This window comes from Monodelphis domestica, chromosome 1 (genome assembly GCF_027887165.1).
Source record: "Monodelphis domestica isolate mMonDom1 chromosome 1, mMonDom1.pri, whole genome shotgun sequence".
Taxonomy (NCBI): domain Eukaryota; kingdom Metazoa; phylum Chordata; class Mammalia; order Didelphimorphia; family Didelphidae; genus Monodelphis; species Monodelphis domestica.
Genome location: NC_077227.1, coordinates 461,474,157 through 461,492,949, shown reverse-complemented (window position 1 = coordinate 461,492,949; position 18,793 = coordinate 461,474,157). Strand labels below are relative to the sequence as shown.

General features: G+C 36.1%; 1 protein-coding gene across 1 annotated transcript in view; it reads left to right on the top strand.

Annotated features, from left to right (window-relative positions):
* DYNC2I2 (dynein 2 intermediate chain 2) overlaps positions 1 to 18,793 on the top strand; it is a 46,681-nt gene that overhangs the window by 11,288 nt on the left and 16,600 nt on the right. The window lies entirely within an intron of this gene.

Here is an 18,793-nt window from a genome sequence, read left to right as displayed (position 1 = left end):
TAATAGTTTTGATTTCTTTGGCTGAGAACTGCCTGTTCATGTCCCTTGCCCATTTATCAGTTGGAGAATGGCTTGATTTTTGTACAATTGATTTAGTTCTTTGTAAATTTGAGTACTTAAACCTTTGTCAGAGGTTTTTATGAAGATTGTTTCCCAATTTGTTGCTACCCTTCTGATTTTGGTTACATTGGTTTTGTTTGTACAAAAACTTTTTAATTTGATGTATTCCAGATTATTTATTTTGCATTTTGTAACTCTTTCTAAGTCTTGCTTGGTTTTGAAGTCTTTCCCTTCCCAAAGGTCTGACATGTATACTATTCTGTGTTCACCTAATTTTCTTATAGTTTCCTTCTTTATGTTCAAGTCATTCACTCATTTTGAATTTATCTTGGTGTAGGGTGTGAGGTGTTGATCTAAACCTAATCTTTCCCACACTGTCCTCCCATTTTCCCAGCAGTTTTTATGAAATAGTGGATTTTTGTCCCAAAAGCTGGGGTCTTTGGGTTTGTCATATACTGTCTTGCTGAGGTCATTTACCCCGAGTCTATTCCACTGATCCTCCTTTCTATCTCTTAGTCAGTACCAAATTGTTTTGATGACTGCTGCTTTATAATATAGTCTGAGATCTGGGACTGCAAGGCCCCCTTCCTTTGTATTTTTTTTTTCATTATTTCCCTGGATATCCTTGAGCTTTTTTTCTTCCAAATGAACTTTGTTATGGTTTTTTCTAAATCAGTAAAAAAATTTTTTGGAAGTTCAATGGGTATGGCACTAAATAGATAAATGATTTTGGGTAGGATGGTCATTTTTATTATATTGGCTCGTCCTACACATGAGCAGTTAATGTTTTTCCAATTGTTCAAGTCTAGTTTTAGTTGTGTGGAGAGCGTTTTGTAGTTGTGTTCATATAGTTCCTGTGTTTGTCTCGGGAGATAGATTCTTAAGTATTTTATTTTGTCTAAGGTAATTTTGAATGGGATTTCTCTTTCTAGTTCTTGCTGCTGAGATGTGTTGGAAATATATAGGAATGCTGATGATTTATGTGGGTTTATTTTGTATCCTGCAACTTTGCTAAAGTTGTTATTTGGATTAGCTTTTTTGTTGATTCTCTAGGATTCTTTAAGTAGACCATCATATCATCTGCAAAGAGTGATAACTTGGTCTCCTCATTGCCTATTTTAATGCCTTCAATTTCTTTTTCTTCTCTAATTGCTACTGCTAATGTTTTTAGTACAATGTCAAATAATAGAGGTGATAATGGGCATCCTTGTTTCACTCCTGATCTTATTGGGAATGCATCTAATTTATCCCCATTGCAGATGATGTTTGCTGATGGTTTTAGATATATACTGTTTATTATTTTTAGGAAAGACCCTTTTATTCCTATGCTTTCTAGTGTTTTTAATAGGAATGGGTGTTGTATTTTATCAAAGGTTTTTTCTGTATCTATTGAAATAATCACGTGATTTTTGTTGGTTTGCTTATTGATATGGTCAATTATGTGGATGGTCTTCCTAATATTGAACCAGCCCTGTGTTCCTGGTATGAATCCTACTTGATCATAGTGAATGACCCTCCTAATCACTTGCTGGAGTTTTTTTTGCTAGTATCCTATTTAGGATTTTTGCATCTATATTCATTAGGGAGATTGGTCTGAAGTTTTCTTTCTCAGTTTTTGACCTGCCTGGCTTTGGAATCAGTACAACGTTTGTGTCATAAAAGGAATTTGGTAGAACTCCCTTTTTACTTATTATGTCAAATAGTTTGTTTGGTACTGGGATTAGCTGTTCTTTGAATGTTTGATAGAATTCACTTGTGAATCCATCAGGCCCTGGGGATTTTTTCTTAGGCAGTTCTTTGATGGCCTGTTGGATTTCTTTTTCTGTAATGGGATTTAAGAATTCTATTTCTTCTTCTTCTGTTAGTCTAGGCAATTTGTATTTTTGCAAATATTCCTCCATATCGCCTAGATTGGTATATTTATTGCCGTATAATTGGGCAAAGTAGTTTTTAATGATTGCCTTAATTTCCTCTTCATTGGAGGTGGGTTCCCCCTTTTCATCTTTGGTGCTGTTAATTTGCTTTTCTTCTTTCCTTTTTTTGGTTAGATTGATCAGTATTTTGTCTATTTTGTTTGTTTCTCAAAGTACCAGCTTCTAGTCTTATTTATTAGTTCAATAGTTCTATCACTTTCAATTTTATTAATTTCTCCCTTAGTTTTTAGGATTTCTAGTTTGGTTTTCTTCTGGGGGGTTTTAATTTGTTCGCTTTCAAGTTTTTTTATTTGCGTTTCCAGTTCATTGATCTCTGCCTTCCCTAATTTGTTAACATATGTACTCAGGGATATGAGTTTTCCTCTGAGTACTGCTTTGACTGCATCCCATAGGGTTTGAAAGGATGTCTCACCATTGTCATTTTCCTCAATGAAATTATTAATTGTTTCTATGATTTGTTCTCTAACTAACCAATTTTGGAGTATCATATTATTTAATTTCCAATTAAATTTTGATTTGGCTCTCCATGTACCCTTACTGATTATTATTTTTATTGCCTTATGATCTGAAAAGGCTGCATTTATTATTTCCTCTTTCTTATTTATTTTTTGATTTGATTTATCTAAATTTGATAGTGGTTGGTTCAGATCTCCCACTAATATGGTTTGACTGTCTATTCCCTCCTTCAATTCTCCTAGTTTCTCCATTAGAAATTTGGGTGCTATATCATTTGGTGCATACATGTTGATTAGTGATATTTCCTCATTGTCTATAGTCCCTTTTAACAAAATATATTTATCTTCCCTATCCCTTTTAATCAGGTCTATTTTTGCTTTGGCTTTGTCAGATATCATGATTGCAACTCCTACCTTCTTTCTATCATTTGAGACCCAAAAGGTCTTACTCCATCCTTTAATTTTGACCTTATGAGTATCTACCCGCCTCATGTGTGTTTCTTGAAGACAACATATGGTAGGGTTTTGGATTCTAATCCATTCTAGACCCGAGTGTTCTTGGATTCCGGCTTTTGGGGGGAGCACCTTTTGATTTGAGTCCAGAAGGAGGGTTCCCCGCCTCTTTCCTCTTGTTAAGTTTGAATTTCAGTCCCCTAGGAGCATTCAGTTTGTGATTGGTAAGGAAGGGTTTTCAGAGGTCTGATCTTTTGCTGCTTCTAAGCCGCCATCTTGACTCCGCCTACCAACACAATCTTAAAAGTGGTCAAATTGATCTAATTTCAAGCTATATTGAGAGATTTATAATATCTAGGTTGATTGGGCTTATATAATCTATTCTCATCAGATCACATTCAGAGTATTATTTGGGGCACTTCACTCAGGGAAGGCCTTTGCAATGTAAAAAAGAAGGGCAATAAATGGAAGGTAAACTAGAATGGAAGACAATGAGGTGGTGCATTAGACAGAGTGCTGGGCCTGGAGTCAGGAAGACTCATTTTTTCTTAGTTCAAATCTGGCCTCAGACACTTACTAGCTGAGTGATGCTGGGGAAGACATTTAACCCTTTTGATCTCAATTTCCTTATCTAAAAAATGATCTGGTGAAAGAAAAGGCAAACCACTCTAGTATCTTTGCCAATGTTGAAGGGAAAATTGGAGGGAAAAAAGTAGGGAAAGGAAGGTAGCTGGGTCACCCCAGCCCTGGTAGGGAAATTGACTAGGTTTTCTTAACTATAACTAAGCTAGGGAATTAAATTAAATCAAGCCAGACTCTAGGGATAGTTAGATAGGCTTATTTGGGCTATGAAAAGAAAGGTTTTGGAAAGCTAGAGAAAGTTTGATCTCTGGCAGGTACACAGGGACCAAAGCTCTTTAGGGGCAAAAGGCTCTTTCAGGAAAGGGTGCTCTGGGGAAAAGGCATGAAAATTAGGCTTCTCTCTTCTCTTACACTTTTTTAGACACCTCCCACAAAGGAAGTAGGATGTGTCTGAGGAAGTTGAGGTAGAGTCCTGGGAGACATAGTCTCCCAGAGTTCAGATCCATTTTAAAACACAGCAAGAAAACCTAAATACGGCCATGGAGAATGAGACATGACTGAAATGACTGAATAGCGAGAAGAGAGTTAAAATGTCATGATGACCAACTATGATTATAGTTAGTGTACATGCCATTCTGCAGTTTTCACATTGCAGACTTAAAAAAAAAACCTTTTTCAATTAGAAGGGAAGCAACAAATTGGGGAAAAAATCTTTATAACAAAAACCTCTGACAAAGGTCTAATTTCTCAGATTCATAAGGAACTAAATCAATTGTTCAAAAATCCAATTATTCACCAATTGATAAATGGTCAAGGGACATGAATAGACAGTTTTCAGATAAAGAAATCAAAACTATCAATAATCATATGAAAAAATGTTATAAATCCCTCCTGATTAGAGAAATGCAAATCAAAACAACTCTGAGGTACCACCTTATACCTAGCAGGGTGGCCAATATGACCAAAGGAAAATAATAAATATTGGAGGTGATGTGGCAAAATTGTGACACTAATGCATTGCTAGAGGAGTTGTGAATTGATCCAACCATTCTGGAAGGTAATTCAGAATTATGCCCAAAGGGCTTTAAATAACTGTCTGCCCTTTGATCCATCCATACCACTGTTGGGTTTATATCCCAAAGAGATAATAAGGAAAAATGCATGTACAAAAATATTCCTAGCTGTGCTCTTTGTGGTGGCAAAAAATTGGAAAATGAGGGAATGTCCTTTAATTGGGGAATGGCTGAACAAGTTGTGGTATCTGTTGGTGATGGAATTAGTAGTAGTCTCTTGGTAACCGAGGATGAGGATTGTTTTTGTGCGCTTTCATCTGTGATGTAGATGAGTGTGCACAAAAACACTTGTGCATGAAGGAGATTTAAGTGGAAAAGTCTTTGCACAGAGACAGTCCCACTCTCTCGGCGTTGGAAGCCTGGGTCCATTGGCATGAAAAATCGTTACACCTGGAGACTTCCTCAGCTGCATTGGATGGCCCTGTTGTCTTTTGTGCTCCAACACGCCCTAAGCACTCCACAGTGCTTTGCTGTGTCGCCCTCTCAGCCATTGAACCTTCTTATTGGTTTCTTCCATCTGTTCAGCCGAAGCAGTCTTCACATGCTGGGTGAGCAAAGCCTTAGTTCACCAGGGGTCGACAACCTGATGGCTACCCTCACAAGGTTTAGCTGGCCTGTCAAAGCCGTTGCCTGGGGTGTGGCCTCTGCCGCATGCTAGCAGCTACTAGGAGCCACAAGTGAGAGCTGGATGTCAGGTGAGGGTCAGAGGTTGGAGAGCTGCCCTAGGAGGGCACGACAAGCTCTCCATACCAGAGATACTACTCCTCCCTGAGCACCCCATACACCCCAGTGATGGAATACTATTGTGCTAAAAGGAATAATGAACTGGAGGAATTCCATGTGAACTGGAACGACCTCCAGGAATTGATACAGAGTAAAAGGAGCAGAACCAGGAGAACATTATACACAGAGACTGATACACTGTGGCACCATCGAATGTAATGGACTTCTCTATTAACAGTAATACAATGACCCAGGACAATTCTGAGGGACTCATGAGAAAGAATGCTATCTACATTCAGAGAAAGAAATGTGGGAGTAGAAACATAGAAGAAAGAAATTTCCTTGATCACATGATTCGATGGGGATATGATTAGTGATTTAGACTCTAAATGACCACTCTATTGAAAATATTAATAATATGGAAATAAGTCTTGATAAATGATACTTAAAACCCAATGGAATTGCTCATTGGCTACGGGAGGTGGGAGGGAGGTAGGGAGAGAGAACATAACTCATATAACTATGGACAAATATTCTGAATTAATTAATTAAATACATAAAAGCTTTTTAGTTTTCATTGTGCTTCTCAGATTTGTTGATCTTAGTTTAACTATAGCAGGAGTTCTTCACCTTTTTTGTGTCATGGCTTCCTTTGGGCAGGCTGGAGAAGCTTATGAATTTCTTCTCAGAATAATGTTTTTAAATAAATAAAATATGTGGGATTTCAAAGCAAACAATTACATGAGAAAAAGAGATTAAAATATTACCTCTCCATAGAACAAAAGTTAAGAACCCCTATAGTATAGTATTCTATTACATAAATGTATGAAAATTAAAACATTTCTGGTTGAGAAGATTCTTGTTTAGCTATGGGTTGTGCTAGATGGCTTCTGAGGTCCTTTCCAATTTAGAGATTTTATTATCCTTATTGTGAGATGAAAAAGTCTAAGATGAAAATACTTTTGTTAATGATAGATCAACTAAGTGCAGAAAGAGACTTTTCACTAGCTGACAAATATTTTTAGGCATAGCAACCTATGAAACTGTGAACTGAGAGATAGAGAAGCTGGAATGAAAAGAGCACCTTCAACAGTGAAAGAAAAAAGATCTTTGGAAGTATTGAAAAAATTTTCAGGGACAATATTTGACAAGGTTGACTAGATTATAGGGTTTATTTTGGGACTTAAACATGGAAAATTAGGTAAGGACCATTTTGTGAAAAGTTTTAAAAACCAGTCTGAGCAGTGGAGTTTGTGGTCCTTTTGATGATGTTTATAACTCTTTGCTACCATCATAGAAAGTGTTGCTATAAATATGATATATATGTGGATTTTCATCCTATCAGTGGCCTCCTTCAAGGTTCAGCTCATCTTCTAAGAGAAATCTTTCCTGATCCCCTCAGTTAAGTGCTTTCTCCCTCCTCAAATAATTTTGTATATCTCTTTACAGTAGAATAAAAACGCCTTGAGAGTAGGGAATGTTTTGATTTTGACTTTGAATTCACTTAGCATGACACCTTCTTTATTGGCACAGGGATAGGGAATGGATCTGTGATTTCATTGGTTTAAATAATTCCCAAGTGAGGAAACTCCCTCTACCAATTCAGGTTGGTCCCTTTTCTGCAGTTTGTAGTTTTATAGAATTTTCTTAATACCATTCCCTGTCTTCTCCAGTGGATTGTATATACTATTTCCCTGTTTCCAAGTTCAGTCTTCCCTATCTACTTGTTCCTTCCCTCCTGCCTACTGTAAAGATTAAAATTTAGGGGAGATTGGGAGACTGAGACAGGTGAGGCAGGTAGAAATTAGTTTCTCTCTTCAAGAAGTATTATATTTTTTAGAGATTTATTAAAGGTTAAAGATTAAAGAATATACAAGTAAGAAACATGTGCCTAGGCCAGAGGCCTAGACAAAATAACCTCACATCATGCAAGAGACGGGCCTGCTCCAAAACGGAAGTCCAAAAAGAGCCAAGAGAGAGCCCTCTCAAAAGCCTTTGAATCAGCTTAAATACCTTCTCGATCTCTAGGCCCAAGGCATTCTGGGGAAGTGGAGCAAAGGCTCGTGGGGATTGTAGTCCTGTATTCGAGTCTATTTTTTACACTACAAACACCCAAGTCTCCCCAATCCTTAAAAAACCTTCACTAGAACCCATTATCCATGTTAGTTTTTCTTCTTCTCCTGCCTCCTTCTTTTTTCATGCTAGCTTTTATGCTGTATCTCACCTTCCCTACCCAATTAAATTCTTGGAAGAAGTTGTCTTCCCTCCACTTTCTCTACTCTCAATGTCTTCTGAGCTCTCTGTAGTTTCCCTTCTGACCTCATCATTCAACTAAAATGCTCTCTTTATTTTTTTTAGCTGTTTAAATTTTTTTTTTAAATTTTCCCATGGTTACATGATTCATTTTCTTTCCTCCCCTCTCTTTTAGCTAACAAGCAATTCCATTGGATTATACAAGTGTTATCACTTGATACCTATTTCCATATTATTCATAAAATGCTCTCTTTAAAGTTACCACTGATGTCTTATTTGGCAAATCGAATGGTCTCTTTTTAGACACTCTCCTTGATCTCTGTGTAGTATTTGACATTGTTGACAACTTTCTACTCTTGAATGGTCTTTCCTCTGAGTTTTAATGACATTTTCTTTCTTGGTTCTATTCCTACCTCTCTAACTACTCTTCAGTTTCCTTTGCTGTACCAAGTACCCCTAAGACTGTCTCCCTGGTTCCCTTCTTTCTTTATATACATTTTCTCACATAGTGATACCATTAGATCCCCTGGATTCATTTATTTTCTCTAGGCAGGCATGTCCAGTCCTAGTTTTTCTTTTGAGCCACAGTCTCTTATCACAAATTGTCTGTTAGACTGGACATCCTGTAGTCAGTTCAAACTCAACTTGTTCAGAAGAGAACCCATCTTCCCCTTCAAATCTATTACTCTTCCAAACTTTGCTATCACTGAAAATGGCACCATTATCCTTGTAGCCAGCCAAGTTCACAGCATCAATGTCCTTATTGGCTTCCCATTCTCACCTCACATACCTAGTCATTTACAAGACTTATTATTTCTATTTTTAACATCTCTCCCTTTTTCCTTTTTTCTCACAGTTACTGCATTAGTTCAATCTTTCATCATCTATCCCTTAGACCAGTGATGACAAATCTTTTAGAGACAGTGCCAGGGCCTGCCCCAAGCCCCCAGACTGAGTGTCCCCCCTTCCCCACCTTATTCCAGGCAGGGGAGGGAGGAAGCACTCCCATTGGGCTGCTGGGCAGTGGGGCAGGTGATGAAAGGCACCTGTGGAGAGGGGGAGGGAGTGGTCCCAATACTCTGCTTCCCTCCAGCTATGTGCCAGGCTGTAAGCTATGCTCCCCTCAAATCTAGCTCCTCTCCAACCCCACCACAGGAATCACTTTCACCACAGACTCAATAGGCTACTGTCTACACCACACCCTCACAGGGCATGTGAGTCCTACCCCCAGCACCTTACCCCAGACAGGGGAGGGAGGAAGTTCTCCCATTGGCTGCTGGCCAGAGGGATAGGGGAAGTGAGGAATGCCTTCAGGCACATGGAGAGGGGGAGGAGAATGGCTCCTCCCTGAGTTCCTCTGGCTTTTTAGAAACAAACTCTGGCAGATTTGACCACAGAGAGGGCTCTGTGTGACCTTTTTGGCACCTGTGCCATAGGTTCTCCATCACTGCATTAGGCTATTATAATAACCTCCTATTTAGACTCTTTGCTTCAAGTATCTTCCACAATGAAATGAAATGAAAGTGCCATTCTGACTATACAACACACTGCCAAATACTGCCCACATTCAGTAAACTCTCCTGGTTCCCTTATTACCTCTAGGATCATAAAGTCTTCTGTTATTTAAAACTTTTTATAACCTGGCCCATACACTTTGTTTTGGTCATATTGACCTACTTTTTGTTTCTTACATAAAGTATTCCATCTCTTGTCTTCTTTAAAGAAAAAAATTCATTTTATTTCTTTTTTCACTTTGTATTAGTTCTTACAAGTCTTCCCAGGTTTCTCTGAAACCATCTTTTTCATCATTTCTTACAGTACGGTAGTATTTCATCACATTCATATTCCATAACTTGTTTAGCCATTCTCCAATTGATCGACAGATCCTCAGTTTCTAATTCTTTGCCATTATAAAAAGTTGTTATAAATATTTTTGTTCATATGGGTCCTTTTCCACTTTCTTTGATTTCTTTGGGATATAGACTTACTATTGGTATTTTTTAGTCAAAGGATGTGCATAGTTCACTGTTTTTTTTTTTGGGGGGGGGCATAGTCCAAATTGCTTTCTAAAACAATTAGACCAGCTCACAGCTCTATCAGCAATGTACCTGTTTTCCCAAAGGCCCTTGGGCATTTATAATTTTCCGTTTTTGTCATCATAACCAATCTGATGGATGTGAGATGGAACCTCAGAGTTCTTTTTGTTTTTCATTTTGTTCTAGTTATTAGTGAATTAGAGCATTTTTTTTTAAACCCTTACCTTTCATCTTGGAATCAATACTGTGTATTGGTTCCAAGGCAGAAGAGTGGTAAGGGCTAGGCAATGGGGGGTAAGTGACTTGCCCAGGGTCACACAGCTGGTAAGTGTCTGAGGCCAGATTTGAACCTAGGACCTCCTGTCTCTAGGCCTATCTCTTAATCCACTGAGCTACCCAGCTGCCCCCAGCATTTTTTTCATAGATATTGATAGATTGGATGTCTTTCCCTGAAAACTGATTGTTCATATCCTTTGACTATTTATCAATTGGGAAATGGCTTTTTCTTATAAATTTGGTTCAATTCCATATCTACTTTAGAAATGAAACCTCTTAGAGAAAATTGCTGCAAATATTTTTTCCAGTTTCCTATTCTTCTTCTAATTTTAGCTTTATTGGCTTTGTTTGTGCTAACCTTTTTTATTTTATGTAATCAAAATTATCTATTTTTACCTCCTATAAATCTTTAATTCTTATTTTGTCATGAATTTTTCCTTCTCCGTAGTTTCTTCCATGTTTCACTAGCATTTGAGATGCTATTTGGACATCCACCTATTCAGGCACAACCATTTATCCTTGCCTATACCTCATTGTTAGGGGAGGGGGATACAACCATTGCTACATATATCAGACAATTACAAACAAAATTGTGAGAATTCCATGACAAGCAGGCCCCATAGACTTCTCACTTCATGATTTAAACCTCCATGATAGTGTGTAGATAAAGAATTTCAAATGTACTGGGTTGACTGAACCTGCTTATGATGGTCCATTCCAAGTCCTATTAACTACATCGACTGCTATTAAAATTATGGAGAGGGACTCTCTTTCATTGTAGCCATGTAAAATGAGTACCCTCTGTTGATAATGAATAATTACTTGTACTGATGGTATTTGATCATTGATTTTGATAAGACTTACCTATTGATGCATCTGTACTATTTTGTTGCATTTTTATCTGTGCCATACAGAATTTTATTTTTCCCTCATTTTTTTTCATTTGAAGCACATGTCACCAGTATTGAGAAGATTTTTCTTTTAACTATTTTTTTATTTTTGCAATAGAATAAGCTAAGATGTCCATTTGCCTAGCATATAAATGCATACCTAAAAGCTTTAGACTATGGAAACATGCCATTTATTGATAAATGTTATGGGACTGTGATTAATGTTTGTGTCTGATTCTAGGAAATGGGATCAGAAAGGAGCATGAACTTAACCTGAATAGTGCCAAAAAAGAGCACACAGGTCAAAAAAGAAACCAATCCAGGTGGGATTGATGAACTTCTACACCCATATGAACTTGAACCTAGTGTGAGACTTGAGGTTGCGGTGCTTGACATATGTTAAGACGCAGGACTCCTTGAACAATACTCCATGTAAAATACTTTCTATTAAAATACCTAACAATTGGGTGTTCTGGCTCCCCTGTCTCTGAGAAATGACAGAAGATCAGACCAGGTAATGACACTTCCCTTTTACACAAAAATCTAGTTCTTTTTTCTCTCTTATAGTATGGCAACTTCCTATAGTCTTGATTTATAATGGGTAAATACAATATTACTGCATTTTTTCCCCTACAGATTTGTGGGACAGAAATTTACTTTAATTGAACCCTAATACAAGGGCCTGTTATGAATTTATTCTTATTTTATTCAGAAATTTTATATACATAGACTTTTGATATTTTGATTCTGAATTTGAATTTTTTATTTCTCCCAAAGTTTAATTTTTATATTTTTGGTTTATCTTTTGATAATTGACTCATACACCCCATAACTCAACCATGTACTGAGTTGATCTGGGTGTTGGTGAACACCCTCTTCAGGGAGGATTGTATTATATTTTAATAAAAAATCCAAGATTTAAATTTTGTTTGAGAAAAATTTCAGAAAAGAAGCTTGCTAACTCCTTGAATCCAGAGAATGAACTGTTTGAAGAAAGATGCCTACAGAAACTTACACTGCATCAAGAAGATCAAGAATGAACTTTTGACTGCAATTGATTGAACTAAATGGAGTTGAACATTTATTGTAAATGCACACTTTTATGCCAAAAGGGACTGCCCCCTAATTGGCTTATTGTCAATGTGCTTAGCAAATCATTGGTTTTGCTTTTTATCCCTCTTCTGTTTCCTCTTATCTCTAACTATTGTAGTTTCCTCTTAGAAGGTGCAATATTGTATACACCTGTAGTTTGAAAATTTGGGGGAGTACAAGATGATTATGTTAAATGATCAGTGGGGAGACTAGTCTCCCAATGATCATCAGGGAGGATTGTGAATATTAAATTTAAATCTCCCCTGATTGTGAAAATGAAAATAATAAACTCTCCCCTGATTGTGAAGATTAAATTGTAACCCCTGCCAATTTTTAGATTTAATCACCAAAATTGTAAACATACTACTTAAAGTTGAGTGGGAAGATCTGCCCATTTTTAGATTTTATCACCAAAGGTATAAACACCCCATTCACACTTGAGTGGAGGAGTTCTGTGACCCACATGTGTAATAGTGGATCAGAATCAAATCAGAATCGACTGACTGCCTCCTGGGCAGTTCTAAAGCAGGACTTCAACTGTGATTGGTAGATAGAGAATTAGGGGAAGTCACAGGAAGTGGTGTAAGAGAAGTATCTTTAAAAGGGAGTGACAATTTCCTGAGTGAGTTTTTACTTGGAGTTCTTTATCCTTTGGAGTGGGGGCTGGTGGAGAATCAGCTAACTGGACCTGAGACCCTGTTCCTGGTGAGACTGTTCTAAAATTTCTTCCTTTGGACTGACATGTTGTGAGTGAAAAGCTGACTCTTAACTGTTGGATTTTCTGAAAAAACTAGCCTCAGGAGAGACTTTTGAGAGAGACTTTCCCAGGTCCTCGACTTTGCCGAGACCTAAGGACTAACTCTCCCTGCCTGGGTTGAGCCAGGGACCAGGAGTAAATGACTTAGTGCTTAAGCTAGATATCTTACCCTATCCTCTCTCTGATTTCCTACTTCATTCTTTCCATATTTTGTAAATAAATTGTAAATAAATCTCTTTGGAATTAATATAAATTCCTGGTGACCCTAGTTTTAAATATAACCCAGTCCAACTTTTTTTATGTGATAACCCTTTCCCCCCCTTTACATTTGCTTATGTCACTTTTTATATCTGAATTTTCTACTCATTTTGAGCTTATCTTGGAATATGGTGTAAGATGTTGGTCCTACACTTAATTTTTGCCGGATTACTTTCTAATTTTCTCAACAGTTTTGTTGAATAATGAATTCTTGCCCCTAAAGCTATGATCTTTGGGTTGATCAAATACTAAGTTACTGTGTTATTTGCTTCTATATATTGTGTGTTTAATCTGTTCTGCCACTCTATCTATTTCTTACCAAGTACCAAATTATTTTGATGATTACAACTTTGTGGTATAGTTTGATGTTTGGCAATGCTGGTCCCCTTCATTCCCATTAAAAACATTGATTTACTTGATATTTTTTATCTTATTTTTCCCTTGAGATCAATATTGTTAATATTTTTTCTAGCTCTATAATGTAATTCTTTTGTAGTTTGGTTGGTATGGCACTAAATAAGTAAATGAATTTAGGTAGTTTTGTCATTTTTATTGTGTTGGCCCAGCTGACCCATATTATATTTCTCCAATTATTGAGATTTGTCTTTGTGTGAAGAGTACTCATTTTGTAATTGTGTTTGTATACTTCCTCTGTGTATCTTGGCAAGTAGACTCTCAAGTAAGTATTTTATACTGTCTGTAGTTATTTTAAATGGAATTTCTTTTTCTTTCCTTTTTTTTCTTCTTCTTTTTTTTGGCTTAATGCTAGATTTTGTTGTTAACATACAGAAATGGTGATGTTTTGTGTGTGTTTTTTATATATCCTCAACTTTGCTGAAATTGTTACTTGTGTCAGTTTGTCTTTTAGTTGACTGGTTCTCCTGAGTAAACTATCATGTCATTTATAAAAGGTGATAGTTTTATTTGTTTTTTGCCTATACTTATTCCTTTCTTTTTCTTTTCTCATTGCTTTAGGTAGATTTTCTAGCACCATATTGAATAGCAATCATGATAGGGGATATTCTTTCTTCGCTCTAATCTTATTAGAAAAGCTCCTAGATTATCCTATTCCCATTACAGATAATGCTTGTTCTTGGTTTAGGGCATCTAAGAAAATTTATCTTCCTGAGTTCAAATCTGGCTTCAAACACTTACTAGCTGTGTGTCCCTGGTCAAGTAACTTAACCCTGTATTTCTCAGTTCTTCATCTATAAAATGACCTGGAGAAGGAAATGGCAAACCACTCCAGTATCTTTACCAAGAAAATCCCAAATGGGGTCATGAAAGTCAAACACAACTTACCATTTTAAGAAAAGTTACCATTTATTACTTTGCTTTCATATGTGTGTGTTTAACAGGAATAGATATGGTATTTTGTTTAAAGCTTTTTTTGCATCTATTGAATTAATCATAATTTTTTTGTTTTGTTATAAATATGGTCAACTATGCTTATAATTTTCAGTTTGGGGCCAGCTTGGCATTCCTGATGTAAATCTAGCCTGGTCATTCATATATATATGATGTTTGTGATATATATTGCTGAAGGCTTCTTACAAATGTTTTACTTACATTTTTTGAATCAATATTCATTAAAGAAATTGGTCTATAGATTTTTTTTGTTTTTACTCTTTCTGGTTTAGGTATCAAGGCCATATTTGTCATAGAAGGAATTTGGTAAAATTCTTTATTTTTAATTATTTTATACATAATTAATATTATTTATTATTACTTATTAATTTTAGAATTAATTGTTCAAGTGTTGGGTGGATTAATTAATTTGCCAATTAATTAATTAATCTATCTATCCATCTATTTATTTATTTGTTATTTTTTGAAACCCTTACCTTCTGTCTTGGAATCAATAGTGTTTTGGTTCCAAGGTAGAAGAGTGATAAGGGCTAGGTAATAGGGTTAAGTGACTTGCCCAGGATCATACAGCTAGGTAAGTGTCTGAGGTCAGATTTGAACCCAGTACCTCTAATCTCTGGGTCTGACTCTCAATCCACTGAGCTACCTAGCTGTCCCCATTTTCTTTTTTTTTTTTAATTATTTTGGGTGGATTTATTTGTAAATCCATTTGGTCCTGGAATTTTTTTTCCTTTGGCAGTTTATTTATAGATTATTCAATTTCTCTTTCTAAGATAGGATAGATTTGTTTTTCTAAGCTAAATTATTTTTAAGAATTATATTTCCTATCCTATTAATCTGGATAATTTTTATTTTTGTAAATATTCATCTATTTCACTTAGATTGTGTTTTATTGGCATATAATTGGGGAAAATATCTTCTAAATCTTTTTTCAACTGCAACAGTTATGAATTAATTTTTTCATTTAAAAATACTGATAATTTGCTTTCTTTCCTTCTTTTTATTAATCAAATTAACTAATTCTTTGTCTATCCTATTGTTTTTTCTCTCCAAAAATCAAGTCCTAGTTTTATTTATTAATTCAATATATATATTTTTTACTTTTAATTTTGTTAATCTCCTATTTTGATGTTTAATTGAAGTTTTTAAATTTTGGTTTCCTAGGGTTTTTTCTTACTTGTCTCCCCAATTCACTTATTTTCTTTTATTGATGAAAGAATTTAGAAATATACATTTTTCTTTAATTATTGTTTTTCTATGCCATTCTTTTTTTTTTAACCCTTATCTTCTGTTTTAGTATCAGTTCTTAGACAGAGGAGCAGCAAGGCTAGGCAATTAGGGTTAAGTGACTTGTCCAGGGTCACATACCTAGAAAGTGTTTGAGACTAGATTTGAGTCCAGTCCTTCCTAGCTCCTGACCTGGCACTTTATCCACTGTATTGACTATCTGCCTGTCCATTCATTCTTTAGAATTAAATTATTTAGTTTCCAAAGGGTCTTTTGCTTCAAAGACCTTTTAATGAATATATTTTTTGTTACATTATGTTCAGTAAAAGTTGATTTAATATTTTTGCTTTTCTGCATTATGAAATTTTAATGCCCTAATAGATGGTCAATTTTTTCAGATGTGCCATGTATGCTTAAAAAATAGGTATATTTTTTTCTATTATTCAATAGTCCTCAGAAATTTTTCGTGTATCTTAATTTTCTAAAATTCTATTCAGGTCCTTAACTTTTTTCTTATTTATTTTTTATTCCATTTTTCTAGGTCTGAGAAGAGTAAATTGAAATTTCCCCAATAATATACCTATATACTACCTATTTCTTCTTGTAACTCATTTAACATCTCCTTAAATAATTTTGAATCTATACCATTTGGTACTTAGGTTTTGTATTTTTTAAAAAATGAACCCTTGCCTTCTATCTTAGAACTGATACCAAGTATTAATTCTAAGGCAAAAGAGCAATACAAGCTGGGCAGTTGGGGTTAAGTGACTTGTACAGGGCCACATAACTAGGAAGTATCTGAGGCCAGGACCTTCTGTATCTGGGTCTGGCTGTCTATCCCCTGTGCCACCTAGTTGCCTCTAAGTTTAGTATTGAAATAAATTAATTGTTTATGGTACCCTTTAGCAAAATTAATTTTTTTTGCTTATCTCTTTTAATTAGGTGTGTTTTTTATTTTGTTTTGTTTAAGAAAATGATTGCTAACCCTGCCTTTTTTTTTTTTAATGTTAGCTGAAGCATGATGGATTCTGCTGTATCTCATTATTTTAACTTTGTATGTATCAAGTTATAATAGGGCCCTCAAATTCTCAGGAGATACGTTCCAAGACTTAATGTGGATGTCTGAACCCACTTATATAAGCAAACACCTGCTGAACCCCATTATCTATGCTTTCTCTATAATGTAAAAAATTAATATTATGCCAAGTGTAATATGCTAAATGTAATACTTAGAAATTGGTTTGGAAATATAATATTAGTTTTAAAAAAAGCTTGTTGTGGTCACCATTTAAAAAGTAATTAATCCTTAAATCATGAGGATGATAGTAGTTTTTAACAATTTAATTTTAATATAAATATAGTCTAAGGAAGAAATAAGGAGGGAAGGAAATAAAAAAAAATATTTCCTAGCCTATCATCCTAATCTTACCAGCCCATGAGCCACCAATGCCTAATTGCAGCCAAAGACCTCTAGAGAAGAATCCAATCTTCTCTATGGTCTCATTTTTTATAGTCCTCTTTTTTCCATGTCATTTCCTTTCCCTATGTGCTGGTCTGTCACATCTCAGGAACCAATCAAAGTCTCTGGAGCATTCCAGCCACGCTAATGGGCTGGCTCCCATGAGCAGAAAGTTCTTGACCTTGGGGAGGAAAAGGTTCCCTTTACACATCTCTATGTCTCTGTCTGACTGTCTGTCCATCTCTCCCTCCCTCCCAACTCTTGCCCCTTAGCTTGGTGCTCCTTGGTCTCCCTCTACTAAATAAACAAACAAAAAAACCCTAAAAAAGTGAAAGTGGGAGCCCAAGAAACTGGCTTGAGGCATACTTCTGGTACTTTTTTTTAGGCAGACTTCCTGTGTTACAGGTTGATTACAGATAACTAAGTCCATGGATAATTGAAACCATTGAAAGAGAAACCATAGAGAAGGGGTCCCTACTATATGTTTCTTGTAAATAACATTAGATTCTGGTTTCTAATTTAATGGCTCCATTAATCTACTTTCCTTACTTCCCTCTTATTCTTAACCCTTTTCCTTTCCATTTTTCTGTTGAATAGAATGTATTTATGTGCCTATCAATGCATGTATGTGTATTCTCTCCTTTAACCAATTTAGATGATATTTGCTTCTGGGAACTTTTTCTGTGCTCACTCACATAACTAAGACCAACGCTAAGGATCACTCCTCTCCACCTTGGATCTGTGAAATAGAATTGCTGGATGGCCCCTCTTTCTGCACCTGGTGCTTGTTTAGGGATTCCTCAGGATCTCCTTTTGGTATTCTGTCTTGGCTTTCCTTCAGTCCTCAGCCACGGCAATGCTCTCTGCCATGCTCCTGCCCCTGCTGTGTGCTTCTGGCCAGACCCCCTCCCACAATGTTCACAGATTTCTATCCACCTGTGATTATCTAAACTACTCTGGACTTGGGGGGTGGGGGGGAGAGACAACGACGGCTGCTTCATGACTTTCCTGATCAGAATGAAGTCTGTATATTCTCCAGATCTTTGCTGAAGATGTGTAGGGGGAAAGCTAGACTCTTATGCTTCCTCTTACTCCAGAATCTTGACTCTTTGCCTAGAATTCCCCCCCCCCCCCCATCTTCTGTATCTTGGATGCCATGGTTTCCTTCAAAAGTCATTATCTTCTTCAGGAGTTTCTTAGTTCTTCAGATTGCTAGTGTTCTCTTTAAGTTTACCTTATCACTACTTTTGATGTATCTTGTATCTATAAGTATCTTGTATGTATAAACTATATGTATATGTGTCTATCTATCTATGTGTGTGTGTTATACATGTTGTCCCCTGATTTCAAAGTATGCTCCTTGAAGGTAGAGATTATTCTTGGTCTTGTAGTAGAAGGCTCAGAAGAAAATGGAAAGTGGGTGATTTGTAATATAGGATGCAAACTCTCTCTGATGGGGGCAGGAAAAGGTAGTTTTGGGGAAAATGTAATTGCCTTCAGTGATTTCAACCTTAGAAAGTTAGAGACATACCCCAGGCATCTCAAATATTCAATGTGAATTTTTGATTTTAGCTTAATTTGGAAAGCAGCTACTTTATTCCTAATCTAGTCTGTGACAGTATGGTGGGTTCTGTGAATGAATGAATGGGGGGAAGTTGTTTCATTCAAGACCCAAGCTCTTCATCAGTTAGCCAGGGGAGATGTAAAATATACAATTAGTGTCTGCCAGCTGCCTTCTCAATTTCATTTCAATTTTTTCAGCATTAACTTTTGAGTATTTTTTGTGATGGTTCATTCCATTTAAATTGTTGCAATCATTAATTATTTTGTTTTCTTGGTCCTGGTGTTTTTACTTTGCATCATCTCTTGAAGATTGTTCATGGTTTCCTGTATATAT